The 23,529-nt window shown below is 45.9% G+C and overlaps 1 long non-coding RNA gene across 1 annotated transcript in view; it reads right to left on the bottom strand.

Moving 5' to 3' along the window:
• Positions 1-22,034, bottom strand: part of LOC138358858 (uncharacterized) — a 43,097-nt gene extending 21,063 nt beyond the window's left edge. Inside the window, exon 1 of the long non-coding RNA XR_011225596.1 lies at positions 21,698-22,034. This is a non-coding gene — a long non-coding RNA (uncharacterized lncRNA). The remainder of the gene's footprint in view (positions 1-21,697) is intronic.
• Positions 22,035-23,529: the final 1,495 nt, after the last annotated feature.

Below are 23,529 nucleotides of genomic sequence, written 5' to 3' on the forward strand. Positions count from 1 at the left end.
TATACTACATTCACTGGAAGGCCGTCGAGTGGCTGGTTACCGTTTCCAAAAATATGAGCAAGTTTGTAAGGCCGAAGCTTTTTTAACAATCCATGTTGTATCGTTTGTACAAGATTGTACACTGAAAGATGGTGAATGACTCCCTCCGAGGATTCTCTCCATGAGCTTGCAGATGTGTGATGGTAAACTGTCCGGCAGGTAGCTTTATACAGAGCTCTTTCTGCCATTTTTAGAAAAAAAGGGTGACATTTCCAATCTAGGGGGGACTACCCTCTGGTCCAAAGATTTAGTGTCAAGTAGTTTCAGCGGTAGGCTAGTCCAAAGATTTAGTGTCAAGTAGTTTCAGCGGTAGGCATAGTTATTCTGCCAGTTCCTTTTAGACGTTGGATTGGATTCCCTCCACACCTGGGACTTTTGAGTTTTTTTTAGGCTGTCTGGAGTGCAGTCACCTAGTCTCATATCCCTAGATTTCTGTGCAGATATTTTTAGTCGTAAAATGCTTCATTCAGACATTACTTTATCTAGCGCCACTTGTGCTTAATTAAAAGTGAAGGACCTGTGATGACTACTGCTGTATCTTCGGCATAGCTAAGCAATTTAACTCTTTCAAAAGTCATGGTAACGAGGTTTTCTATATGGATGTTAAAAAGAATAGGACTGAGGACGATTCCTTGTGGAGTTTCATTCTCATACAAGTGTAGTCTGACACTTGGTCTTTCAGCTTTACTCTGGCATACCTGTGACTAAGACTCTTGAATCCACACTAGCATTTTTCTCTTTACAATTTTATGATTAACGTGTAAAAATGCTTGTTGGCTTGCAAGTTCGAAGGCTTTTTCTAGATCAGGGAAGATCTAGAAAAATACTCATCTAACTTAATACCTTCACCCGAGTTGACTCTTCCTAGTAATGTTGCTATGCCGTTTTCAGTCCCTCTAGTAAAACCAAACATTTTTATGCAGGTCTCCAGTCTTTCACAGTAGCCTCTCTACGACCATCAGTTCTGCAATTTTACTAATACATGATGTTACTGAAATAGATCTGTAACTGCCATTGTCTTTCGGTTTAGAAATTGGAATGTCTGCTTTCTTCCAAGAGGTCGGTAGTTTGCCTAGCTCCCAAGATGCATTGATAACGTACAATAACCAGCAGCTCTTCAGCAGGACCTGCATGTGCAATCATGGAGTATGTAATATTATCAGCACCGGGTGCAGCATCATTGCCACCTTTTGGGCTCTGATTACTAAACAGAAACTAAAGGAACATTCGCCATTTGTAGCTGTGCTCTCTTGAATGGCCCGTCAACCTCCAGTTTTTCTTTTCTGCCTTCTGACCATTGCAGGAAGCTGATATGAAGCTGCTTCTGCAAACAGGACATCAAGTTACTCAGCCTCCTGCAATGGTTAAATACATGCATGTTGTCGAGAAGGTCGACCTAACGTTTTTTTAATCTGTCCCTATATCTTTCCAAGACTACAATGTTCATATAGAGTGACACCACTCAAACCATCTTGCCTGCGTTTACTCTTTAGAAACTCGTCTAGCTTCAGATATCATTGCTCGTAGCAGAGTTCTTCCTTCTGGTGTGCGGTTTCTCTAGAGATGTTTTCTCAGAATGTTGACTGTGGTTTTGTTCTTTAACTTCTTTACTGTTGACTAAATAGTTCTTACGTTTTGTGTTTCCTGGGATGATGACCGGAATAGCTGTTTCAGCAGCTGTAATGGCTTCAAGGAGATTGTTTACCTATATTCGAATCCTTGGGTGGCTAGTATGTAGCATGTCATTTTTCAAGCTCGTCATGGTATATATTCCAGTTGGCCTTTATTAGATTCCACCTCGGTTGTGCCAGTGGTGTTAAAGATCTTTCTATGTTTAGTGATGTGATAGTAGCATTGTGGTCACTGGTGATCACCGGGTCGACTTCACATTTCGCCTGGTGCTTGAGTGCAGTTGAGATTAGCTTAAGACAACCTCCTTGAATGTGTGGGGTGTTTCCCAGGGTTGAGAAGTGTAATCTCAGGTACTTTTCGCAGAACTTTAGCTAAATGGCTCCTATCTGCATTGGCAGGCCCAGTTACACCTGATTATGAGCATTAAAATCTCAGGTAATAGTTATATCATACATCTCCATGACAAGCACTTCCTCTGGTAGTTTACATCTCGGGGCTTATAGACGTTATATACGAGAAGCTCAATATTAGCCGTATTCACTATTACTGCTAATACCTTTACTCATCCCCACCCGAAATCGGATCTATTTTCTTGCTTTGTATGGTTCTAATTGACGAAGATCATTAACCCTTCGTCTACCCTGTTCATGAAGTATAATATACTGGCGATATTCAGCAAATCTGAAGGATTTTGTGGCTAGGTAGACCGTTTCTTGCAAAACGATTACATCAGCTTTTGTAGCGATTGCAGCTTCCAGAGGAGTGCGGGATTTTATTTCCAAGACAGTTTGTTCCAATGCAGAATTCGTAATGAAGACAACTTTGTTGGTGTTGACTTTCCTAGTAGAACTCCTCTTTGGAATTGTCAACCATATTCTCCACTTCGCTAGCAGTGTCGCTGCAAATCGAACTGGATTGATTGATTGTGTCTGTCTCTTGTATTACAAGATATCGTTGTTCTTGATTCGCCACTGCTTCCTGCATTTGCTTTTGTGGATCTTGATGGTTTGATGCAGACGAGGAGTCACAATAACGTAGCTGAAACATGATGACCAAACCACACTAAGTGAAGGACGACGACGTTTCGGTCCGTCCTGGACCATTCTCAAGTCGATTGTGATGCTTGATGTGATGTGACTACCGGACTCTTATTGGTGGTTTATGTCCATGTGTTTGTCCTATTGTGCTTTGTCTTGTCTTGTTCTGTTTCTTTTCTAATTGTAGGGTACTGCACGATCTTCTCCATTATTGCACAGCGATTGCTTTATCTTTTGTTGAGAGGCATTATGCGTCATTTGTAAGTAATTGGTAATGGTCTTTGCCATCATGATCTATGGTTTTTCAGCTGGACCTCCGTAAAACCGTAAATCTGTTTTATAGACTCCTAAAGTGATCGTATTTTGTTTCCATGTTGTATTTCTGCAGTGGTTTTGTGCATTTTCTGATTAGGAGTTTCTCGATATGTGTGATTGAGTTCTATGAGCATTGTCATCTGTTGTGGCTGTTCACGTGTGTTCCAGACGTTAATGTTGGTGTATGTACTGCTGGTCTGATTATCCTGACCCAAGCTGCCTGCACCTTTCCGTGTGGTAGTTCTCCAAACACATTTCCTCCTCAACTAGGACATTTGGCTGGTGTGGTCTAGTTTACCTTGTGCTTGGCAATACAGTCTTTGGTTGGATGCCTCAAGCTGTACACTCCGCATCTCTCCTGCCCGGTGCAGCGTGTTTGATGGTAACTGACACCTTAAGCAGCGCAGGGGCTCTGGGACGTATGGTTTGTCAATATATTCCCTTATTTCCACGATTGAATATTTATGGCGCATGTCGCATAACAGACACCCGAACCTTACATGTCACCACTTTGCATTTAGGATTTGCCTGTGTTCTAGTATTGGATCCAGTGGAAAGTCGACTGAATATTCCAACAGCAGGAATTATATGCATCTTTCTGAAGGGTCCAGCTTTTAGACGCATTCAGGTTTTCCCTTGCCGGAATGTTACCGTTTCTAGGTAATTTACAATCTTTTGGTCTGGTTGTGTCATTATAATTTCTCCTTTCACGTTTAGAGTGACGGAATGTTTGATCTCTGGTTGGAGTATTTCCATTGCCGTTACTACGCCATATGCTGTAGGAAAGTTGTCTGTCTGTATTATGGTGTTACGATATCGACAACATCGTCGGAGCATGGCGTGGATATTTCAGCACCATCTATGAGTCTGCACACTAACTCTCGTGCTATTGGATGCAATATGGACAACGCCATCTGGTGGTGGTAGCCTGGTATCAAATGGCTCTGGTTTCCTGCCTTAATCGGAACGTGAGGTCGACGTGGATGACCTCTGCCCTGGAAACACAAACCGAAACTGTCCATTTTCTGCTTGTTACAATTTGTAATAAAGTTGTTACATCTTGGCTAAACGTGTTTATGACGTATTAGAAAGTTGTTACAACTTGCTAAATTGGTTGTTATAACTGGTTAGGATGTGTTAAAACTTGTTCGAACGTTGTACCAACGTCGTAGTTTCGGTGTGTGTTTGGCAGGTGGTGAGTGGCATACCAAGATCAGTGTCACCTAGTTTGTGCCGAGCATAATGTCAACTCCCTGGGTGAGTGAGAATTACCTCATGGTTTCCCCAGTGTACCGTCCATCTAATTGATGACGTTTTATGTCCACAGAAGTGACATGTGGAAGCAGTTGTACTGAGGAAGCCAGTTTACCTTGGGCAGTCCACGTACTCTCAGCTTAGTCCTGGAAGAGGACTAAGTAAGCCGCCGTCGATCTGCACAGTGTTAGCTGCAAAATTACGCAGTGTTGGTAGAGATCGGCATACCCGGGATTGGCTTAGGAGAGTAATGGACGACAGTGAGGTGCCTATCGTGAAATGCTGTTAACAGGTTGCTAGAGGTTTCTGCCAGGGTGTTAGCTCCCCTTTTGTATGGTTGTTTGTGACCCGATCAGCATGTTGCTCAAGTCCTCTGCCAGCGAGTACCTGGAGGGCAAAAGTGCAGTGTTGGCACCTCGTGATACTGGGTCGGTGGACTGGCCCACGTACAAGGTGAATTGGCCAGTGTTTATCAGTACACGTGCACAAGGTACTGGACGGTGGAAACACGAGTTGGTGAACACTGCCAACACTGTCCAACTGTGGTGTGAACACCACACACTGTCCTGCGTGAAAGTGACTTGTACATTAGTGTATTTATAATCTATTTAATCTAATATATTTTTAATGGTGAAAGTGTAAATATGTTTATGAAGGGAATAGTGTATTGTTTATTCCCTCCCTTATTCTTTAATGCACTATACAGCCAGTTCTTGAAAGCATACTACCGAATTGGGGTCGGATACTATAAAAGTGGTTAATCCATCAAGAACCCGGTTACTGGTCCTAAGTGGGCATAACATGGGTTTTGGAATTTTTAAATTCTAAGTCTGCAATTTGGAAAGATGTGAAGAGTCTGACCGGCTGGTGTGTAACTGGTGCTGCTCTCTCTAAGTATATTATGTCTGGATTCTTGCTGAGAGAAGTACTTTGTGTAGCCTCGATAACAGTTCTCTTTACTTTCTGTACGTCGGTGTATTGTCCCTCCTCGTTGTCTGAAAACTGCTTCCATTTCCTCTATCTGTTCGACTCTTTTGACGTCTCCCAGTAGTAAAAGCCGATTCACATTCCTAGGTCTGGATAAATTTATTTTCTTTCAACTGAGGTCGAAAAATAATTTTCCCAGATAGAATCTGGGATACCTAACACCTAGTTGAGCAGTTTGGTCTACCTTTCACTGTCAAGCTCTGTACAACTATAAAGGTACGCCAAGGTGGTACTGCTCACAAGGTATCTACCAGCTCAGTGATACAGCCCTCACACACACACAAAGAGCCAGATCTCAACCCCCGCAAGCACAACTAGGCGAGTACACACACACACCATAATAATAGTTCATTGGGAGCCGGGCGACCAGACCACTGTGGTAACAGTGTGCCCAAAACTAGCCAGGTGTACAACAGTCTACAAGGTTTTTATCCAATTGCAGAAGAAATCTGCAACGTTACTTCCAAACAATTGCACGGCACGCACTTCTGGCGGGCGGACACGAATACAGTTAGCGGTTACATCAACAGCTCTGAGTCTGGGTATTGATGAGTTGTGCCTCACAAACAACCCGTCCTCGACTCAAGTCCATTACATCCAGCGGTCAACCCCACAGACGCATTCATAAATTTTAACATGCTGTTTATTCAAAACGGGAATTTTCTCAAGTATAAATTAATATTATAATATATTAGCATATTGTGCATATATAGGCATAGGATAGGTTAGGTCAGGTGTTTAGGTTCTGTTGGCGATTATTTGTATTTGTAGTACGTGGGTGAAGCATTTATAGCGTTGTGATTTGAACAAAATTCGTCAGTGAAGCACTTGTTCCGGATATGTTCGAACGTCAGCAGTTGTGAGTCGTGTGTAAACCGCTTTTCATTCATAAACAGGGGGTTTGGCGGGTGCATGGAATCACTTTTGGATCTTTGGAGGAGGGCTGGCTCACAAAACAGCAAGGATTTGAACCGATGGTTGCTCAATCTAAAGTTTTCCAGAGAAGAAACCCGTGTGGGGCCTGCTGTACCAGTGGCGCCGGCGGCGAGTCTCATGGCTGGTGATCGGCTCATCCTAGTAATGTAGGTAATATTTTGATATATTAATATACTGTGCATATTTAGGCATTGGTTAGGTTAGGTGTTGGTTAGGTTAGGTGTTGGTTAGGTTAGGTGTTTAGGTTCTGATGGCAATTATTTGTATTTGTAGTACGTGGGTGAAACACTTTTCAACTTCGTGATTCGAACAAATGTCAACAGTGAACCGCTGATCGAGAAACGTTTGAACGTCATCAGTTGGGACTTTATCCTTTGTTTATGAGGTCGACCTGTTACACACTACTCAATAAATCCTGCTCTAACATTACTCTAAAAGTGCTTCGCTGACGACCTCTGCTCGAATTCCAAAGCTATAACTTTCACCCCATGTAGTTCTAATACAAATAATGGCCAACAGGACCTTAACATCTAATCTAACCTACCCCCTAAATTTACATTGTAATTGAAATTATAATATTAACTTTGATGAAGATAATACAATTTTTAATACACGATGAAACTGATGAATGCATTGGGTTGGGTTGGGTGGGGGGGGGGGGATGGCTACCACTAACTAGCCAGGCCTGAGGACGTGATGCTGGAAACGAGCATTTGCCCTTTTGTGGAAGAGGACTGGCTGCTTAACTACAGTTTACTATACAATTTAATATACAGTTCACTGCAGTTAAAGCCGTCCATGAATGGGCAAGTTCAAGCAGACCTGAAATTTACTATCTAGACCCGCATGGAGGAGCTTCCCTTCCTAGGTACTCAAGTGTATATATATAGACTGAGAAAGACCACCCGGTTTCCCTCAAGAGACCTCTTATTCTCTCTGGGAATCCGAGTCAAAGGAATAACAAGTAATCAGAATAATCTGGGGAAAGCCTTTGAGGTGCTCTGGGGGCATCTTTAAAGCTAGAGGCTGTCCAGAATCAACCATACAAGAAGCTGCCATGAAACCAGCCCCTCTCCAGTGACATTCTTATACAGGAACACACACATCCAGACTATAGAGGATTATTCTAACCAAGTTATATAATTCAAACAGCTTCAGGAAGCATCCGAAAGGAAGTTAACAAGCTCTAGTCATGGTTAGTTTAGTTCACTTATTATGCACCCCATACCCATCATGTGGGCGGTAGTGGAAAGGGTTAGAGGCACATAATGGGCTCAGGGACTGAACCCAACAATTTTGCTAAACAAGTTACAATCTTGAGCTAGTTACAAAATTCAATTACTAAATTAAGAAACTGACATATGAAGAGAGCTAGTGTCAATATGTTTGTCCTGCACACCACCCCCCATCCAGTGGGCAGCGGTGGATAGGTTACAATCACTCGGTTACTACCTACAGTTAGCAAACTAGGGATATTTGGCCAAGATTTCTGGTAGCAGATTATTTTAAATTAAGTATTTACACATCTCTGGAACATGTTTATAGAATTCTCTGAATTCGCGTATCTTTTTGCACTCCATCAGTGACGGAGAGTGTGCGAATAATTTTGTTAACAGTTTATATTTGGTCAGGTCTACATCAACAAAATTTGAATTCCCAATGATACTTGTAACCGAGTGTAAGCCGAGCAGTTGCAACATCTTTAAGTCTCCAGATTGTATTTTATGATCCATAGATGTGTGACTCCTCTTGCATGATAATATAATGATAGATGGAATTACTGGTGTCGATTTCACTTCGCCACAGCGCTACAAGATTTTGTTGAAGTTCTTTGTGTACTTTTGCTCTCAGACTGCTTATTGGCAATCCAAGGTTATATTCAGCTTCTCCTTTAAAGACAGATTCTTTGGCTAACTCATTATGTCTATCATGCATTCGGAGGCCAACATGAGATGGAGTCCACATGAAATGGACTCTTACCATCATTAATAATTTTGTTGTATTTGTGTCTAGCTTCAGACACGAGCATGTTACATCTATGTCTTAAGAGTTGAGAGCAATTAAGGATGATAGAGTCACAATGTATCAAGTTTGAAGACTTAACACACTTCAGTGGGAGAATCGAGGCAAATACTTCTGTCTGAAGGGTAGAACCCCAGTTATTTATATGGACTCGCAACTCAAAATATAAGCCATCGCACATTGTCAGGACAACTGAACTTCCAGCTGCTCACGCGGGGCGGTGTTGGGAACCATCAGTGTATATGATTTGAGAGAGAGAATCCTCTGGACAGAGCATCAATATGGCTAAAGGCGTTGATCTTTACCTCAAGACGAAGCTCGGGCTGATCTTTAATTTGTTTCTTGGGTGGAAAGGGAGATATTACAATGGGAAATGGTGTAATCTCCCACGATGCAGTTAATTAAGTGCCGTTGTTGTCTCTTGGTACAAATTATAAATAATATATTCAGAGTTCAATTCGTTTTAGTTATCCATTTGGAACAATGTTGACCTTCAAATACAATAATCAAGGAGGGCTCCTGTGCAAGGGTTAGGATGAGTTAGCTTAAGCATTTTTATACCACTGAGTTAATTTCAATAACACGATCAACAACGCTCGGAATATTAAGTTCCTTTCTTATGTTAAGTATCATTGTGATACGATGGCACCCAAGGATTATCCTCAAGGCTTCGTTCTGCAATTTTTCAAGCCCTCCAAGCTATTTCAGGCATCAAAGCAAACAGAGGTGCAGCATAATCTACTAAAGATCTAATGTATGAAAGGTACATCATTTTGACAATTCTGATATTGGCACAATAGCCTGATTGATAATCTACAATAGCCTTCAGATCTCTGAGCCTCTCTTTATACTGACGACAAAGTCTGAATACAACAGGTCCATACAGTGGCACCTCAAGGCCAAGTTATTTGAATCTATTTACATAGTCAAGCTGTGATCTATCAGACAGTTACATCTTGCGAACAGCAGCTCCTTGCCCGTGTCCCAACCACTTGAGCTGGACGGTAGAGCGACGGTCTCGCTTCATGCAGGTCGATGTTCAATTCCCAGCCGTCCAAGTGGTTGGTAATCATCCCCCCCCCCCATCCAGTCCCATCCCAAATCCTTATCCTGACCCCTTTTAAGTGCTATATAGTAATTATGGCTTGGCACATTCCCCCTGATAATTCCCTTCCCTTCCCCCTTGCCTGGGTGGGAGCCGATTTAGTATGTTTCATCTGCCGAGATGACTAAACCTAGGTCTTGACACGAGTTTAATACAGAGTTAAGAGTGTTCTGCGTGCTGGCATACCCAGTGGTGTGTATCATATCAGCAACATAGGATTTGTTTTGGCATGGAAATTCCTGCACGTGCCCGTCTGGCTGGCACACTAAATGTTGCTTGTTTCTGTTTTACTTAGGCGGAGTGTGAGTATTTATGATTCGTATGATCGCTTCAGTAAGGTTTTGTCCCCATGTGTAACAACTTCTGCTCTGTTCAATCTAAGTTGAAATCTTATTGGGTTTGTAACTGTGCACAGTGTTAGATAATGCAGCATAGCTAATCATGTGCACGTTGTGTTTGTTCGGAACAGTTTAACAGCGTGTTTAAGATATTTAATAATTTAGGACTGAGGACACCTCCCTGTGGGGTACCTAGTTAGAAGTCTCTTGTTACATAACTATGCCCCTGGAAAAACACATGACTTCCTGTTGGATAAGGGACCCCTAATCCAACAAAGAAGCCGACCACCCATATTCATTCTCGCAAGCTCACTTAAGATAACATGTCTGTTTGCAATATCAAAGGCAGACTTGAGATCTAGGAAGGTGGTATATAATTTCAGTGTGCAGGGTAAGAAAGGTGGCGATGCAATGACACACTCCTTCCATGCATCATTGCACCACCACCATGATATATAGCTCCTTCAGATACATAGCTATATATCTGGGGGGGGGGGGATAACATTGTTCTTATTCTATGGAGGAGACTTAAGGATCACTCTCGAATGTTTTGTAAATGCAGCTAATAAGGGAAATTGGGCAGAACGTATTATCTTTATTTAACTTGGCAGTTGGAATGATTATACTGTTGGTCAAAGAGATAGGAAGTTCCTCAGTTACATAGCTCATATTATATATCTCAAGAATGGGATTTCCTGGTACTAGAGGAAGCAAACAAAATGCCATAAGTGGTGCCATCCTCATCAGGTGACGTGGCATACCTTTGCTCAGGGCGAAAAGTAAGTAAGTAATTATCAAAAGAAGGCACCAAACCGGGAAGGCTATGTAGCACCATCAAAGACGCAAAATAATCAGAGGGCGCTAAATATCACCAAGGATGCCAATACGAGAACAAAAACGCATAAGGCGAACGATATCAAAAGTATCCGAGTCACCAAGAATTCTATCGAGGGACAGGTGACCGCGAGGGGCGGTCGGAAAGCAAGACATACGCTCGTCCTTGAAGTCAGGACATTCAAGAAGGACATGCACGACCGTAAGAGGGACAATGCAACTAGGACAATAAGGAGCAGGGCGGCGCTCCATCAAGTGACCATGGGTTAAGCGAGTATGGCCAAAACGCAACCTCGCCAGAGCTGTTTCCCACCGCCGGTTACGGTGGAAGGAGGACTGCCACGAGGAAACACAACATTTAAGAGTACGTAGCTTGTTACCAGTAACAGACAACCAAGAAGCCTGCCAACGGGTAAGGACTGAGGAATGGATAACCGGGTAAAAGTCGGAATACGGAATGCCCTTACGAGAGATGGGACAAGAGTGGACAGCTTCCTTGGCGGCAGCATCCGCACGCTCATTTAAAGACACACCAATATGGCTGGGAACCCAACAAAACTCAACCGACTTAAATTTACTATGAACGAGAAACAGCCAATGCTGGATCTCGACAACCACTGGATGAACTGGATTAAAGGACCCGAGAGCCATGAGGGCACTACGAGAGTCAACAACAACTACAAAGGAAGACTGACAACGAGAAAGTAGGAGACGAAGAGCATAGAGAATAGCATAAAGTTCCGCTGTAAAGATGCTAGTCTCCGGAGGCAAGCGACACATATAAGTGCGATCAGGAAAAACAACAGAGTAGCCAACACCGTCCGCTGACTTAGACCCATCGGTGAAGACAGAAACGGAGCGGGAGTGAGAAGAAAAGTGCTCGAGGAAAAGGCGTTTTAGAACCGTAGGAGGGGTAAAAGCTTTAGTGATACGGGTCAAGGAAGTACAAAACCGCGGAAGAGGGACCCTCCACGGGGGCAAAGAAGGAACAACACGAGGAGAAACATCAGAAATACGAACGGAGAGAGAATCCTGTAAGCGAGATAACCGGACAGAAAGAGGGAGGTGGTGAAGAGGAACAGGAACCGCAGGAGGGGTAAAAGTTAAAGCACGACAGAGGCGAGAGGAAGGATGTTGCAAGGACCGCGCAAGATAGCGAAGACAGTAGCGATCACGGCGGTCCTGGAGAGACAGGAGGCCAGTGTCAACATACAAGCTAAGGATGGGAGTCGAACGAAAGGCACCAGAACTGAGGCGCAACCCAGTATGGTGCAAAGCATCAAGACGGCGAAGAGTAGAAGGAGAAGCAGACGAGTAAGCAGGGCAACCATAATCGAGCTTAGACAGGACGAGAGAGGAATGTAAAGCAAGGAGAGTGCGCCTATCTGCCCCCCAAGAAGTATGGGACAAGACTCGAAGGAGGGTAAGGGCCTTAGAGCACTCAACACGGAGGTAAGAGATATGGGGAGACCAAGACAAACGAGTGTCAAGGAATAACCCCAAAAGCTTCGCGGAATCTTTGTATTCAAGGGGATGACCATAAAGTGACAAAGAGGGACGAAGAACAACCCGTTTCCGCGTAAATGTCATGGCACAAGTCTTAGAAGTAGAGAACTTGAAGCCATGATCAGTGGCCCAAGACGACACGGCATCAATTGCAAGTTGAAGCCGGCGTTGAAGGAGAGGCGAATCATCACCCTGACAACAAAGGGTAAGATCATCGACATAGAGAGCGGAGAAGACACCAGAAGGAAGAGAGGAAAGAAGACCATTGAGGGCAACCAGAAAAAGAGTAGTGCTCAGAACACTACCCTGGGGCACACCTTCGTATTGCTGAAAAGAGGGAGAGAGAGCAGTACCAAGGCGCACCCGAAAGGAACGACGAGAAAGGAAGCTGCGGAGAAAGAGAGGGAGATGACCACGAAGGCCAAAAGAATGAAGTTGAGATAGGATATGATAACGCCAAGTGGTGTCGTAAGCCTTTTCCAGGTCAAAAAGGACGGCAACAACGGAGGTCTTCGCAGCAAAAGCAGTACGAATATAGACCTCCAAGTTCACCAGGACATCTGTCGTGCTGCGGCACTTGCGGAAACCAAATTGAGAAGGGGAGAGGAGGTGATGGTGTTCCAGGAACCACATCAGACGAACGTTAACCATACGTTCAAAGAGTTTGCAGACACAACTTGTGAGAGCAATAGGGCGAAAGTCCTTAGGGGAAGTACCCAGAGACCCCGGTTTGCGAACAGGGAGGACAACGGCATCGAGCCAGTCCTCAGGGACTGACGACGACTCCCAGATCCGATTATACAGACTCAGTAAATACTGAGACGTGCTCGGAGGGAGATGGCGAAGCATCTCATAATGAATACCATCGGAGCCCGCCGCCGTAGAACCGCAGAGGGCCAGGGCAGAACGAAGTTCAGAGAGAGAGAAGGGATCATTATAGGGAAGCTGAAGATGAGTGCAGAAATCTAAAGGACGAGATTCAAGGACAGGTTTACGAAGAAGGAAAGATTGGGGAAGATGAAGACCAGAGCTAACAGAAGAAAAGTGGGAACCCAGTTCGGAAGCGACCTGCAACGGGTCCGCCACAAGAGTATCATGGAGGTGAAGGACCGGTGAAACATCGGGAACGAACTTACCCGCTATCTTGCGGATACGCTTCCAGATCTGGGCCAGAGGGGTTTCGGACGTAATTGTTGAGACATAAGATGCCCAACATTCACGTTTAGCCGTACGGATGGCCCAACGGGCCACCGCACTCGCTTTCCGAAAGAAAAGAAAAGAATCGGTCGTCTGCCTACGGCGGTGCCTCTTCCAGGCTGCACGCTTACAGCGGACAGCCCGAGCACAGTCCGCATTCCACCAGGGAACGCACTTCCGTGGACCCCGAGAGGAAGAGTGAGGAATAGAGCGGAGGGCAGCGTTGAAGACAGTGTCATGAAAAAGGAGGAGAGCGCGAGAGAGAGGCAGAAGGGAGAGGTCAGAGAGAGCAGCACTGAGGGTAAATAGGGTCCAGTCTGCCTTAGCAAACTGCCACCTAGGGAAAGAGAGGGAAGGGCGAAAAGAGAAAAAGGAAACAAGGATGGGAAAATGATCACTTCCATGGAGGTCATCAAGAACCTGCCACGTGAAATCTAAGTAAAGAGAAGAAGAGCAGAGAGAAAGATCAAGACAAGAAAGGGTGCGAGTCCGAGAGTCCAAATGAGTGGGCTCACCAGAATTCAGAAGAGACAGGGAAGAAGAGAGGAGAAACGGCTCAAGGAGGCGACCCCGGGTATTCGTCAGAACGTCACCCCAAAGAGAATGACGACAATTGAAGTCACCCAGCAGGAGCACAGGCTCCGGCAAGGAGTCCAGGAGGTGTTTCAAATCAGGAAGAGAGAGCGGGACACTCGGGGGGAGATAAATGGAACAAACTGTGTACAATTTCCCCACAAAGATACGAGCAGCAGAATAATGGAGAGGCGAAGGAAAAAGTAAAGGAACAAAGGGAACATCAGCCCGAATCAAAAGAGCAGAAGAATTAGAAGCCCCAGCAATGGCTGGGGGGGGGGGAGAGAAAGGAATAGCCACGAAAACGACCAGGACGAGCACCAAGCATTGGCTCCTGGAGACAGACACAAAGGGGCGAAAACCGCGAAATCAGAAGTTGGAGTTCGAGGAAATTGGCGTAATAACCTCGAACGTTCCATTGAAGAATGGACAACGACGAGAAGAGAAAGGACAAAAACAGAGAACAAGGAAGAAACAAAGGCGAAAGAGCAACAGAGCACGTTAAAGAATATCAGGATCGGGATCAGGGTCAGCAAAGTCAGGGTTAGGGGGCATGGGTAAACTGAGCAAAGACGGAGGGAAGGAAACGGGAGAACAGAGCAGAGGTGGGCGGGCAGGGTCTGGAGGAGGAGGAGGAAGAGGAGGAGACAACGGAGAGGAGCCGTCAAGGACAGCAGCAGGAGGAGGGGGAGTAGAAAGAGGGGAGCGCACCCCAGCAAGAGCAGCAACCGAAAGGGAAGCAGGGGCCAAAGAAACCTCCATAGCAGGAACAGGGGGCGCAAGCACTGAAACGGGAGGGGAAGGAGCAACAGAGCCAGAAGGAGGAGCTGAGGAAGAAAGCGAAGCCTTCTTACCCGCCGGGGAAGAGGAAGGAGAGGAGCCAGGCTTACGCTTCTGACTTAAAGAGACCGGTGTCCCAGCAACTACGTACCGGGCAACGGATTCCAGTGTCTCAACAGGAGAAGCCGAACAAGAGCACACACGACGGCCGTTAGGAGAGCGATGGACATCCGCCCGCACCGACAGGCGGTGGGGAGAGCCAATAGATGGAGGAAGAGGATGGGAAGGAGGATCGGAGGGGGACGAGGAAGAAGACACATTAGACACGACAGACCGGGTAGAAGGAAGGGGAACCCCAGACAGAGGACCAGGAGGAGGATCCTTCGGGAGAGAACCCAAAGGAACAGAGGAGGGGGCAGTGGGCGCATCAGGGTCCAAGGCCCGGAAACGGTTGTGAGTCTGAGGAAGGCGGGAAGGACGAGGAGAGGAAGAGCGCAACACGCGAGCATAAGAGATATTAGCATAAGGCGGGAGCCGGCGAACCTGGCGCCTCGCCTCAGGAAAAGATAAACGCTCCCGGTGCTTCAGGTTGAGGACGGCTGCCTCAAGCTTGTAATGGACACACGCACGGGAGAAGGTAGGATGGGCCTCACCGCAGTTGAGGCAACGAGCCTGGGGAGAAGTGCACTCCGAATTTGAGTGACCTTCGCCACCACACAAAGGACAGAGAGAGACAGTCCCGGAGCAGCGGAGGGCACCATCCCCAAACCTGCAGCACTTGTTGCAGAGCCGAGAAGGAATGTACTCCTGGACAGAGCACCTGGCACCAGCAAGAATGACAGAGGGTGGAAGGGTCCTACCATCAAAGGTAATCTTCACAACCCGGAGGGGTTGACGGCGACTACCACGAGGGGGACGAGTAAACGTGTCCACCTGGAGAATAGAATGGCCCTGGGCAGCGAGGATATGGCGAATATCGTCGTGGCAGTCGCGCAGGTCCCGAACACCGGTTGCAACATGGGGCGGGAGCAAAACAGTGCCAACACTGGCATTCAACTGAGCGTTCTTCGAGACCCGAACGGGGGTCTCGCCAAGGCAGGATAAGGCAGCCAAGCGGGAAGCAGCATCCTGAGAAGGAGCAGCAACGACACGTGTACCGAGACGAGTGGGGTTGAAAGTAATGGAGGCATCCACGAAATCAATGAGATGTCGATGAAGGGAGAAATCGTCAGGAGGCGCAGAATCAAGAGGGAGGAGATCAAAATATTTGGCCCACGAAGCGGGACCAAACAAGGCTTGATAGGTAGCAGAACTGGAAGGAATCGAGCGAGGGCGTCCGTGACGAGGACGGCGGTGAGAACCCCCAGAGAGAGAGGGGTTAAAAGGCGCAGTAGTTACAACTAGAGAAGGAGCCGCGCCAGGGGACGAGGTAGTCACCACTGGGGGCTTGGGGCTCGACCCAACCACAGAGGAGGGAGGGGAGCCAGGGGAAGGAGTCAGAGAGGCCAAAGGTGGAGCAAGGTCGGGGCCCAATGCAGCGGAGGCTACAGAGCCCGGTCTTCCAATACGGACCGACTCGGGGGCTTGGTCGCCCACCCCACGAGCCTGAGAAGGTAAGCCAGAAGCAGCCGAAACAGGGGTTATCATCTTGACGAAATGAAGAATTCACTCACGAATGTGCCCCCACACCCACCATGGAGCCACAATTAGAGGCAGGACACCCAACAAGAAGCTATCGCCGATCTTGTCGGGGCCTCCTAGGGGTGCGTCGTGAGTATACGCCCCACAAACGCCACCTTAAGAAACCGACAGTCCGTCGAGATCGGGTTCAGTGACGAAGTGGGGATTGACAATAAAAGGTTCCCCTCGCTCTCGACGTCGGGTACTGCAGTTCTACGGGTGCATGAGCATGCCTCCTCAAGCACCCGGGCGTCAAAATAGAAGAAGTCCATGGAAGAACCAGAACGAGCAAAAGGTCGGCAGGAAACGGCAAGCAGATAGGAGAAGAGGGGGGAGAAAAACGAAACAGAAGGAAAAGGAAAAGATGCCCAGCAAAATTGGAGAGGACGGCAGCAGGAGCACAAGGCTAGAAAAGGACAGAGGACTGTCCCAAGGAGCATCACACTCCGGCAGCCGCCCACTAAGCCCCCACACGGCGACAACGAGCTGAGCGGGGAGGGGGTCAGGGCGAAAAAAAAACTCGGTAAATGGCACGTTGCATTCATCTTCCTTGTGGTTCATGAAGTCAACGAGCCTTTCTAGATCTCCGTAACCAACATTTAATCTGATTATGATCTGGGTGAAGATTATTGAAGCTAGAGGTGGTTGTCCAAGCATCGACAACCTCGTTTGCTCTGTGTAGAGGGTGAGGATGTGACACTTGAACGATCTTATCGCCTTTGAATATTCTTCCATGCCTGGCTGAGGGGAGTGTGAGAATTTAGACTTCACAAGTGTCTCAGTTATCTTGCCCGAGCTCTGCCATGCGTTCCTTCGCCTTGGGCAGGGCTTTCTGAATGAGCTTGAGCATTGCTGGCATACGTGTTTCCCTATATGCAAGTCCAACTGTTTAGAAGTGCATTTCTAAGTACGCAGTTTAGGGTCATTGTAATAGACATGGTGTTTATTACTTTTCATATCGTTCCGACCACTGGTTGGTGCGGAGGGCCGACTTAAAGGGTCAGCGAACATCTGAATGTTCTGTACTAGATCGTCGTTAAGTATCTCGACTGTGGAGGGATCATAAGTGCTGTAACACTGACATATGAGTGACAGTCTTTACGTCGAGCAGGAGGAACACTGAGCCGTTTGCGTTTAAAAATTACCACCATGCAGGATGGTATTTCAGATACATAGAGTAGTCAATCTAGGATGACCTGACATCGTTTTTTCTGACATCTTTTATAACATTTGATATTGTAACATATGTTACAATAGATGTGGACCAGACCTAAGTGACGTTGAAACCAACACAGAGGTCTAGAATGCCTCCAGAAGTGTGGAGGTTCAAGGTCGCCCACAATCTGCACATCTTGGTAACTATTTAGTAGCGACAGAAGTTGATTCCCATTCCTGTTTCTGAATCGAGAGCCACCAATGTCCTTGTGTCTAGCATTGTCGTCACCAAGAATGATTGTGGGCTCTGCTTGAGCGCAGGCCGGAAGATCAATATAATTTAACTCTCCTGCTGGGGCATATAGATTAAATATATTGAGGATAGAGTTGCCCACATAAGTACTCGCTACATAATATTCTTGCCCTCAGTTTGGTTTTCTCGAAGTTGATGGGGTAGGGATTGTTTGATTTATAGAATGAAAGTTACTGGACCTGAGGGAGTAAGAAACAAATGAGAGCCATTTTGAGGGCGAGGTTCTTGCAGGAACTCTGCACTCCTGGAGACTTACAATATTGGTGTGTTCAGTTGTTACTTTGTGATGTAAATTACAGAACTTCTTTTGACGGTTGCAATGTTCCAGCTTAGGATGGATAACTCATTTGTACATTTCAAATAAGCATTATATAGATTTATATTATTAGTCCACTTAATATATATTATCACTAGATACAACTCCAGGAACATTTCTTAGCATATTACCAATGTCCCATTTGCCTCTAATTGTCTAGTACATATCTAAAAAAAAAAGAGTGTACAAGAGTTGTTACATTCTTGTACAGCCACTAGTACCGTAGCGTTTTGGGCAGGTCCCTGGAATACGACCCCCCCCCCCCTTCCCGCCGCGAAGAATTTTTTTACAACCAAGTACCCATTTTACTGTTGAGTTAAACAGAGGCTACAGTTAAGGATTTGCGCCCAGTAAATCCTCCCCGGCCAGGATACGAACCCATGACAAAGCGCTCGCGGAACGCCAGGTGAGTGTCTTACCACTACACCACGGAGACTGGTACTTTATAGATGAAAAGGCAAACAAAGTCGATCCAATATCTTAGCACAGCTTTGGCAGTTAACCATCGTGGAAGGGCTCCTCTACACAAGCATTCCAGATCACTGGATGTTTCACCTGATTGGCAAGGGAGCACATGTTTGGAGGGTTCAGGGGTGGAAGGAGGGGTATCTTCTCGAGTTATCTTGAGATGATTTCGGGGCTTTTAAGTGTCCCCGCAACCCGGTCCTCGACCAGGCCTCCACCCCCAGGAAGCTGCCCGTGACAGCTGACTAACACTTAGGTACCTATTTTACTGCTAAATAACAGGGGCATAGGGTGAAAAACTCTGCCCATTGTTTCTCGCCGGCGCCCGGGATCGAACCCGGGACCACAGGATCACAAGGCCAGCGTGCTGTCCGCTCGGCCGACCGGTTCCCGGGGTAGGGGGAAGGAGGGAGGCAGTCCTTGCTTAAAAGTTCCCTCATGACCGTGAGCAGCTCTGCAATGTTGCTCATGGATTTTCTCTCATATCGGAGCTGCTCTTTAAGCTGTTCCGTCTCCTGCTGTGACTGCTGCTGGTGTTCCTGCCACAGTTCACGATGGTCAGCATCGGCTTGATCAGTGGAGCGACCCAGTGGCGAGTTGATATGGAGGCTGATGTTGCGATCCGTCTCGGCTTGATCCTGTTGCTTATCCCCCAACTTCCAGTTTACTGGGGTCCAGCTGTGGGAGGTCCCCCCCCCCCCAGAGTAGGTGACAGTCCCAGACCCGGGGAGTGACCACTCTACATCAAGGGCGTGCCCACCACTGGCAGAACCGAGGTGTGGCCATTCTACATCAGGGGCAGGCCCACCACTGGCAGAAGTTACAACACCTGGTACTTGTGGGGAAGCTGGAGTGATGTCAGGAGTCTTGGGTCTGGCACTGGTCCCCCTTGTGCACTTCGTAATTACCAGGTGTTGAGTTTTGCAGTCGGCTGGAGTGAATATCACCTCCAGATGGCTTTGAACAGCGAGTGGAGCTGGAGGCAGACCTTTGCAACCGTTCTTCATGGTGGTGTGGAGGAAAAGGCCTTAGGAGGCAGGTTCCTGGCACTTTACGTGCATTAGGCTGAACAGAAACCTGCCGTCTGGCCCCCTGGTATACGTGTTGGTTGGCAGATGGTAAAGTATTTGATAGCCAGCTGGTACGAACAACGTCCAGATGGATCAGCACAGGTAGTAGAACCAGCAGCAGTACCTGGCAACCGTACTCCCGGGTGGGTCCGGCCGGGCGCACTACGGTAAACGCCAATTACATAATCCGGCAAGGCATCATACGCCAATTATATAATCTTTTCTCCCCCTAATAATGAGGAACCGTGAGCACTAACAACAAACCTGAAGCACCACGTTACCTCGTTTCGGAGACCCAGGAACGTTCACCTCTTAACACTTCAGTGTCTGCCGCCTGACCACAATATTTGTCAATTTGCAGAATTGCTGCAGCGTTCAGGGGCTACCAATATCTTGTGCAAGATGCGGATGATGGCCACATAGCTGCAAGTGCTCAGCCTCCCAAAACTGTGTCCGACGGTATATTCAGCTTGCTAGGTTATGCCCCGGCACTTTCCCCTCACACAAACTTTCCTTCTATCCCCAGCTGCAACATCACCCTCTTGGGTAATGTTTGTGTTTATAATTCATTGGACTGGTGGGATAGTAAAGACTAACAGAAGGGTGGATGGAGAGGGAAGAGCATTGAAATGTACCCAAAAATGTTAGATAAACATTAACATGTTACACCACAACTAAATGTTCAAATTACTGGCCAGAAGAATGGTTTACCACTCTGAAGTGGTTAATGCATAGAGTTCTTAGGCTATACCTATTAGAAGGCCACCGCTGCAAGGTATAACGTGTTAAACTAGTTCCCTTCACCTGTTGTACTTGTGGGAATACACACACACTACATTATGACCAATTGCGATTCGAAAGTTTTCCCAAGTAACTTTAATCCCTCCATACCTGCAGTGCTGTTGTACGAGACCAATTTCTTGGGTCTGGTTGACCATACCTGCAGTGCCATTCTACTGATGCACCCTCGTACATACCTGAAATTACACATTATATTAAATACCTCAAAATAGTAAATTGAACATATCCTCATTTAAAGATGAAGAAATAACTAGACAATCGCTCAGGTCAGACTTTTGTTTGATGCAAAAAGCAGGCTTATACCACAGAATGGCATAACCCAACCTCAGACTTGAGTCTTCTACAGCCCGTTCTCAACAACGACCAAGTGGTCGTTAACCCGGCAACCAAACGGGGACGTTCTCAACAACGGCCAAGTGGTCGTTAACCCGGCAACCAAACGGGGACGTTCTCAACAACGGCCAAGTGGTCGTTAACCCGGCAACCAAACATGGACGTTCTCAACAACGGCCAAGTGGTCGTTAACCCGGCAACCAAACATGAACGTGAAGAACGCTTCACATTTAACTTGTCCTCAGTCTATGCTCGTCCGTGCACTGACCCACAACAGTTCATACATTTTAACACAAGATTTATTTAAGAGTTTTTGATTCTTGAACTATTATACATTATTATTTATTAGGCGAGGGAGACAGGTGGGAATGCACTCACGTGCTATAATTTCCATCGACTACCATAGTTGATGGAAATTATTTAAATTCTACAAATATTTAAATTAGACAATTTTAATATTCATTAATATATATTTGTAGTGAACAAAATATAGTAGTTTGTTACACAGGACGTTAATGTTAATTAAGGCGTCTCTGGGGTTGGCTGCAGCGTGGACGACACTGACTCAGGATGGACAGTTTCATTCACATGGGATGGGCCGGGGCGGGGGGGGGGGGGGGGGGGGGGTCATGTGACGCTTGCTAGACTAAAAGTCTTTGGTCCGTATTTCAAAGATTGAAATCTGATCGTTAACAAGAAACACCTTATAACTGCCAGAATTTAACTATAATAATAATTGTGTAAACTCTTTTACACCAGCTTTGGGTCGAACGGTCAATTTCACTATAAAGTTGACACTCAAGCCGCTGTTGTGGAACAGTTAATCACACGACTCGTCCAATAGACAAAGGTATTTTACTCTATCTTTACAAATGAGTAAACCAAAACATTGATTTTTTTAAATAAAACTTTAACATCTTGTAACTCTGCTTATTTAGACAGCAAATATAGACAATTCTACCAAGAGAATACAATGTGATAAAATAACTAATCATCTAGAGTAACTTGCCTGTAAGTCTGGCGCAGGTAACCTCATGCACAGGACTGTCCAGGTGACTAATTTAGTAACACCAATGAGGCGGGCGCTGAGCAGCACCTCTCCCCACGCCGGCCCGCGCCACACTGCCCGCCGCGCCTCTTGACTAGCTTGGCCTGATGGGTCAACTACCTGTGACGTCACTCACCTCACCTGACATGACGCCGCCTCACATACAAATAATTCACAAGTCACTTCAACAATATTAATATAGAGTTTATTTCTATTAATGTGAAGTATGAGCAAGTGTGAGTATGTATTAAAAGCACATACTTCACTACTGGACATTAAACCCACTACCACACCCACCTAGTAGCTTGGAAGCTCCATAACGCCTTCTGTAACTGTTATGTTGGGGTCTAGACCAGGGGCCAGGTACAGCAACCAGTTACGGTGTTGTGCGTCCTGTGTGTGTGTGTGTATTTACTGTGTGCCTGTAGGGTCGAACTCTTAGCTCTTGGACTCCGCCTTTCTAATCGCTGGTTGTGTAATTTACCGACTCCAGCCCTATTTTGCCTCTTTCATACTAAATGTGTTTTTTCTCTTCCTCTTACATCACCAGGAAGCAGCCCGCGGCAGTTGTATAACTCCCAGGTACCTGTTTACTGCTAGATGAAAAGATACATCAGGTGAAAAAAAACTGCCCATGTCCTATGTCTCGCCCGGGAATCAAACCCGGGGCCTTAGGACCACGACCTCAGAGTGTTATACACTGTTGCAAGGACCTGTGTATGTGTTTGTGCGGACTCGCATAGATGTACTCACCTAGATGTGCCTTCATGGTCAAGCTAGGCTTTTAGCCCCACCTTCTAAACATTCTTAGGTTATTGCAATGTCTGTTTTATCCCACTTTAATCATATTTACATATAAATTGTTTAATATAATTAACTTCAACGACTTCAACGTTTAAACAGTTCCATTTATTGACAGCTCTGACACTGAAAAAGTTCTGTCTGACGTCCATGTGACTCATTTGGGTCTCTAATTTCTTTCTATGACCCCTCGTTCTGCTGTTCTTTGCTTTGAACAATATTATTTTGTCTGCCTTGTCAATTTCCCTTAGAATTTTATATATTATCATATTCCCCTTCTCTCCCCTTTCCTACAGTGTGGTACGGTCCAGTTCTCTGTCTTTCCTTAGAGCATAAACCCTTCAGCTCAGGAACGAGTCTCGTTGCATATCTTTGGACCTTTTCTATTTTTTTCTTGTCCTTTTATAGGTAAGGGTTCCATGCTGGGGATGCACATTCATATGTGTGGGTCTCACCTTTCCTGTATATAGGGACCGGAAAGCCCTCCCTTGTCCAAATTTCTGAAGGATACACAAATGTTGGCCAAAATGGTTTATGCAGCTGTTATTCTGCTAATGTGGGCTTCTGACATCACAAATGGCGTTATGACCACTCCCAGGACTTTCTTCTTTTCCGATAATATAATCTGTTTTCTCTTTATTCTATATTGCTGTACTGGTCTTAGTGCGCCTGTTCCCTTCCTCATAACTTTGCATTTGGCTGGGTTAAACTAACAGCCATTTTTGAGAACATTTTTGAAGTATGTCCAAATTTGATTGATTCTCACAATCCATCACTGTCCTGACTTCTCAATAGCTTTCCATTATTGGTAAATATTGATACAAGAGAATATTTCCTCTGTCAGATGATTGACATAATTTTTAAACAGTTGGGTCCTAGAAGCGACCCTTGTGGTACTCCAATTGTAACCTCTCTCTACTTTGATGTATCTGTCCTTTTGATTCCTTCTTGAGATATATTATCTGACCCACCTTAGGACTTTCCCTGTTACA

Source organism: Procambarus clarkii, chromosome 87 (assembly GCF_040958095.1).
Source record: "Procambarus clarkii isolate CNS0578487 chromosome 87, FALCON_Pclarkii_2.0, whole genome shotgun sequence".
NCBI lineage: Eukaryota > Metazoa > Arthropoda > Malacostraca > Decapoda > Cambaridae > Procambarus > Procambarus clarkii.